At 35.5% G+C, this 7,076-nt stretch overlaps 1 non-coding gene across 1 annotated transcript; it reads left to right on the top strand.

The window, feature by feature from the left end:
- Positions 1–242: 242 nt before the first annotated feature.
- Positions 243–1,360, top strand: LOC103314337 (uncharacterized). The gene is made up of 4 exons (XR_010333907.1): positions 243–562; positions 613–809; positions 866–960; positions 1,011–1,360. It is a non-coding gene; the product is annotated as an uncharacterized LOC103314337 (transcript).
- Positions 1,361–7,076: the final 5,716 nt, after the last annotated feature.

Here is a 7,076-nt window from a genome sequence, read left to right as displayed (position 1 = left end):
TGCGACCAGCCTTCACTTCTGCGGATTCGACAGCATCCTCGGAAACAGTTGCAGAAAATCCCTGTTTGGTTCCAACCCAAACACACGCGACAACATGTAAAACCACCAGGACCAGAACGACCAAAAAAACAGTTCGTTTCCAAGATTAAGGTTGCCACTGGGAAGGGAGTACTGTGGGCAGTGGCGCCGAAATTGAATTTAGACCAAAATTGGTACTTCGTGTCATCGGACGGAACTACCCTGCGCGCCAACTACCTCAGTCTGCTCCAGGGCTATGAAAGTTAAGCCACATTATTGGTCGATTAAAAATAAAGCTCTCAGCTACCGCAAGGGAGCGCATTAGTAGTAATTAGTAGGCAGCACAAATTACACTGCTGTATTCTTTGCCCGGCATTTTGGTGTCGTAGCCTGTAATACCGACAGCACGTTTTTCAAATAATTTTAAACAAAAGTCAATTTAAACCGTTTAATTCTGTGACCGTTTAATAATAACCAGCATAGAAACAACGAGTTTTTATCATCGTTTCGTTGGTTTGTTATTCTGTAGTTTTAATCGTCAAAGGTAAGCCAATATAAGAAATTAACGTTTTACAAAATTGGACTGGATTGTAGAAAATGGAACAAGGACCTAGGGCCTGTGCTAGGACCTCGGGGCATGTTTGTTCGGTACCAGGGTGTACCAACAAGCATGCACCCATGTTCAGGTTTCCCAACCCTAAGAGAGGGTTGGACATCTGTTTGAGATGGAGGCAGGCCGTCAATAATCCAAAGTGGCCTGAATTGTCGGACTATCGTCTCAACAGAATTGCGTAATACATATTTTTGATTTGCTTTATATCTTGGAATTTTAATATATTTTTTACAGGCGTGTTTGTTATAAACATTTTATAGATGACGATTTCCTGTCCGGGACCAGACGTTTAACCCGTTTTGCTGTTCCTTCCCTCAACTTACCAACAGGTGGAAGACAATTACTTCAATTAAAATTGTTCAGTACTTATTTTTATCAGGTCGTCGGGACAGTACACCAAGTCCAAGACCGTTGGAGTTGGGGCAGTCATCTCCATCCGAGGTGTCACTTCAACCCAAGTTTGTTACTCCCACAAAAGAGTTTTTGGCTAGTTTTTTGGCTAGAAGCAGTGGGAGTGACACCCAGGAAGAGAGAGACACCTATGAAAGGAGATGTACCTGCAAAACGTGAGATTTTCGTTGAAGAAAAATAAAATTTTATTATCGGCACGCTGAATCAATTCACGTAGGGACTCCGCTCCTCGTGATTTAACATTTTCGATCCGCTTTTCGATAAAATAAAATTTTATTATGTTCTATATATAACTATTTTTAATATTTTTTCATTTGACAGGGGTTAAAATGTCATTATATCCGGAACCGGACCAAAATATTGCAGCAGTGGGTGAAGCAGGGGAAGGTGTTCGTTTTTTGATGGGTGACGGAGGTATTAAGAGTAAAAGTTGAAAAGTAGTAAGCATGCAGTCAGTAGCACTTCTCAGTATTATTATAATGTTCTTAGTGCACTCTGTAAGTCGTAAAGGTGATGTTTTATCTTTATTTACAAGGGTCGGTTTACAGAAAGCGAAATTAAGATTTAATTCCGAATTAATCTAATTCGACGTTAAGTCACCAATTAAAATGCATTGACAAATATTAAGTTAATCTCGAACTAAAATTTGATTGCAATTAAAATATTCTGTAAACCGGTCCTTAGTTTGTTATTCTTTTTTCTATTATTATCTGCTTCTGGATCGTAATTTTGTGCTAGTGAATGTTTTGAAATAAAAACCAGGTTTGAGGAAAAAACCAGGTTTTTTAAGAAATGGTGTTTATGTTAAATCTTCTCTTTATGCAAAACTATTTAGAAATTTAGTACCTACTGCTTCTAGATTTGTACAGCGTTTCATGAATATTGTAAGTATAATGTTGTGTTTTACTGATTTTTTTTATTTTATGAAAGAATACCTTTTAATTTTTTTTTGGGCAGGGCAGCATTGTGCCGGCATTAAGTTTTTTTGTTTTGTGAACTACTTAATTAATTGCTTGTAGACACATCAGAGCAACCAAATGCTCAATTAGAAGTGTCTCCTCCCCGTCTTGAACGGCGAATTCCTTCTCCTGCTGGTCCTGCTACAAGTAAAAAGGGAAATCGTCATCGTAAGTTTATACCAGCTGTTGGTTATTATTTGTGTAAAATGTTTTTTTAGCAATATTATCGAGACTGGGGATAAGCAAGAAACCCCACACATTTGGTGAAGACGAAAGAAGATTATATAAATTTGCCCAACAGTTGAACGCGAAAGTGAAAAGGCTGGAAAAATCGAAGAATAACTTGAAAGCAGCAATGGTTTTGGCTAAGGATGAGCATATGCGCCATTTAATTGAAGAGCTTACTCCGGTACAACAAAGATTTTTTGAAAGTCAGTTGAGAAATTATAAGTATAAAATAAAATAAATATGCGTATGGTGGTAATGCCATCACCCAAGTGATGGCATAAGTATAAACCACAAGGAAGAAGTTTTACGTTTGAGGAAAAGGCTGATGCCGTTGCCATTTACAAGAGCAGTCCTCGAACGTATAGACTTCTTTCTAAGATGTTTATACTGCCGTCAGAACGCACACTGAAGGCAAGTTTCTATTCGACCGGGTATTTCAAATCATTTGTTCAGTGTTCTCAGTCGGAAAATAGGCCGAAATAAGAGGGATCGTATTTGTACTCTCATCTTTGATGAGATACAAATACAACCTCACTTGGACTATTTACCGCATGAGGACAGAGTCATAGGATTTCAGGATGACGGTATGAAAAGGTCTGGAGCGGTTGCTGACCATGTTGCTGTCTTTATGTTGCGAGGTGTTTTCAAACGGTGGAAGCAACCTGTAGCTTTTGCCTTTTCTAAATCCGCAATGAAAGCCAGTAGCATTGTTAGTTTCTACAAGCTACTGCTGTGGGGTTTAACATATCGCCTCCGTCTGTGATATGGGTAGCAATAACGTTAAGGCAATTAACGATCTATTAAACTATTCTAAAAGATTGCAAACTTCAGAAGATGATGTGGTGCCAGACAATGTGATTCGGATTCCACTTCGTGATAATCAATATCATGATGTGATTCCATTGTTTGACCCACCTCATCTTCTGAAGGCATTCCGGAATGGTCATTTAGAACGTGATTGGCAGTTTTCTACCCATGGAGCAGGGGGGCAACATCAACGAGTTGTTGCAAAGTGGGATCATATTAAACGGGTGGTTGACATTGATAGGGAAAAGAACAGGGTTTTCCGCCTGTTGCCAAAGATTTCGGCTAAACGTGGACAAATTCAAAATTCCAAAAATGAAAGTTTCAATAGCGGCACAGGTAATGAGTCAGCGAGTAGCGGCAGTGATGAATGAGTTTGCCAGTCCAGAAAGCGGGAGGTTACCACCGGATGCTCAGTACACCGCAACTTCAACTTTTGTTGAAGATGGACCAGATCTTTGACAGTGTCAACGGTGGCTTTGGAGGAAAGTCTGAAAAAACAAGACTGCGAAGAATGGTAACCTCAAACAGTTCTCATTACAGGATGTGGTTAGAAGGGAAACAAATGTTTAGCAATATGGAATTCCTCCCAAAAAACGCTGAGGATCGTCCACGTCCAAAGTGTTTGATGGGATGGCAGCGAACTCTTGAAGGGTTTTGTTTGATTAAAAATTCTTTGCAAAAGCTTGGTTTCACGCACTTTGCAGCAAGGGCGTTTAATCAAGATCCGCTGGAGAACTTTTTTCATCAAATAAGACAGTATGGAGTTCGTTATACGAATCCCACTTGCAAGGCATTTGTTCCTTTTTATAAGTCCTTGTTAATAAGAAATTTTTCATCTTCATTCTCGTGGCTCTAATTGTGAAGGAGACAATGACGGCCTGCTGGTCACAATTAGAGACTTTCTTTCTGAGCCTCCAGAGCCAGTTGATCGCGATGGTAGTGGGGATCAGTGGCATCCACCACCACCAGTACATGATGATAGTGATGATCTTGACAGATATGCTGTGGGTTATATTGGTGGATTTCTTGTTGTTCATAAACTCTCTTTGGAGGAATATGAATGTGACATCTGCCAACGTAATCTACAACATACTGGCAATCCAGGTCACCGTCACCACCGGCTGGTGGAAATGCTAGAATATGATAGCGAAGAGCACAGAAGGCTGAAGTATATAAATTTGAATGTAATTCTGGTGTTACTTCACATTTATAGTCAGCTAAAGGTACTTGTACCGTCAGTGCTCTATCACAATCAAATTGTAGCAAGGATAGTCAGCCACCTAAGACAGTCTTTGGATTTTGATTTCGATTGTTGTTCACATTCTGAAGCAATTAAAACTCAACTTTTTGAGAAATTTGTAAAATTTCATATTTTCACATATCTCAAAAAGTTGAGTTTGATTGTTTTGGGTAAAACGAATGACTCTGAGATCGATAATCAAGATCCATTGCAAAAGGAAATGCATGTGTTATATTCACGTTACAGGAGTCGCAATAGACGGTCTTAATCTCCAAATATCGTGAATAAAATATGTGTAAAGTACTCTTAGGAACCAGTGAAAGTACATCGCTCATTAAATACAACAGCAATAAGGATGATTTAAAAGTTTAGGACCAAGTCTCGAATGGTGATAACTGATAAGAGACGTTCAATTTAGCATAAAAATGAAATCAGATTCTTTTCCAAGCAACTTGATTTTTAGTTTAAGGAAAACTACACCAATTCGTGATTTTTTTTAACATAAAACTCTGAAGAACTACGTCTCGTGAATAAAAACTACAATAATTTTTTGTAACAGGAATATTAACTACGTTTAATGCCTTTTACCAGGCATTAAGAGATGGTCCAAAACTTTTGAATCACCAAGTTTTACACTCAGGCACTTTACACCTCTTAGAAGAGAGAAAAGAAATATGAAATAAATATATTCCACTGCACTGATATCCAATCTCGCTAGGGAAAATAAATTTTTTTTTCGATTGATTCATTTGCCCAATAAAAAAGAAAAAAAAAACATTTGACCAAAAAATAAATTTTTGAAAACCACCACCCTGATGGAGACCTTTTGTGGAAGTGATTTACAATTTTACCAAAATTCATGGGAAAAAAGCTACCCCAATATCAAAACAGAAATTAAAAATCAACGACACATTTTCTCAAAAATTTAATTAGGCACTTCGATGCACTACCTGAAAATACACCTATGGACCAAAGATCGTTGACATTAGACTATAGTTAACTAAGCGAAAGTGAAAAAATACACCTTACAAGTAATCATTTTAAAGATTGGTCAAATCGTTCTTCTATACAATAAAATCACATACGATTTTTTTTAGAATCTTAGATAAATTACAAAGAGGTGAAAAGTGCCTGAGTGTAAAACTTTTTTTTCACTTATGTTGTTGTTGCATTTAATGAGAGATTTGTTGGGAATTGTTTTAAGTTAAACTTCAAAATTAGAAAATCATTACATTCTATTTTATGTGGCTTAGTATAAGTATTATCAGTTCACTTTTATAAAAAGCATGTCCTAGTATAAATATCAAAGCGAATAATGCATTTAAAACTTTCGTTAAAATGCAACTAAAATCTTACACTACAAAAAAAAAACACTTTTATTATCGAAGCTTATTTCCGAATTGGATATTTAATAAATTCATTCTATGTCTGAATGCTTGTTATTAGTTCTATAAAATGGCATTTCTGATTTTACAAGAAAAATTCATAAGCGACTAAATGAAAATCATTTTAATACACCTTGACTTTATGCGCTATTATATTTTGAAGTTTAACTAAAATTATCCTAACTAATGATGCTTTAAGGTTGTTATACAGGGTGTATCAGAAATACGTGTCTTAATTTTAACAGGTAACGGTAACAGAACTCAAAAAATATAACATCTTTATGATTTGTAATTTTTCAATAAAAAATTTGCAAATTTGCTTAAAATTTGGAAAAAGATAACATACTGAAACGTGTACTCGAGCCAAACAATTTTCGTTATGACAGAAACGGACAATTTAAACAATTTAAAACAACAATGAAAATTACAAACTAATTATTAAACACTGACCGGCTCTCGTTTGCACAAAAGAAAGGAGAAAAATAGTGAAAATTATAAATAAGAATTTTGCAAAATGTTATATAGAAAAGTTGTAGAAAAGTTGTTGTTTTTGATGAGTTTTATCACGTGGTAAAATTAACACATGTATTTCGGATACACACTGTATGCGTGATTCTTAAACAGACCAGTTAAAGTTTCCCAAAAGATATACCGATTTTACAACTTTTACTTCCTCATCACTTTATGAAGGATGTGTCAGTCAATTGAGCTATAACAGTAAATAAGAATGGGCAAAATGAGTCTAGCTTTTTTGGATGAAGTAAAGGAATGTTTGTAATCCTATAATAAAAATGTAAAAAATGACAACCGAATAAAATTTAACTGCTCAATTTTGTCAATTTAGCTTAGCTTACGGACCCTAAGAACATTTACATTAAAAGAGCTCACACAACCATCTTTGGGATGGTATAAAACAACCTTTTGCGTATGCGGCTTAATTTTTTAGACTGGCTTTCAATTTATCTTTGGATGTTAGTAGTAGCCTTTAATTATTGGTCAATGCACAATCCTCATTATTAGCTCAAATATTGCTTGTATGTAAACAAGTTTTTCTTCCACTTTCAGTCTTTTCATACTCCAAAAAACTGTTGGGTTGATTTTGTATAAACTTCTTTCGTTCTTATGGGGAAAATTTCGGATATTTATTGTTATTTATTTATTTATATATTTATTCATTCATTAATTTTTTGTTAAGTTAAGAAGAGTCATTGTTTTTTATATGTTTATTTATTCAGGCATACACTGAATATTATATTCATATGTTATAGAACCGTTCCTATTTTATTTTATTTTATTTAGGTCCAGTTTCTGGTACCATTAAAATTCAGTTAAATTTTACCTCTATTAGTTGATAAGGTAATGCTTATGTGATTGGTGTTGCTATGTTTTAATTGCTGTTCAGATTTATTTCTCCG

Source organism: Tribolium castaneum, chromosome 4, assembly GCF_031307605.1.
Source record: "Tribolium castaneum strain GA2 chromosome 4, icTriCast1.1, whole genome shotgun sequence".
NCBI classification, from domain to species: domain Eukaryota; kingdom Metazoa; phylum Arthropoda; class Insecta; order Coleoptera; family Tenebrionidae; genus Tribolium; species Tribolium castaneum.
The sequence above is the reverse complement of the archived record's forward strand: the minus strand, read 5'-3'. Positions and strand labels throughout refer to the sequence as shown.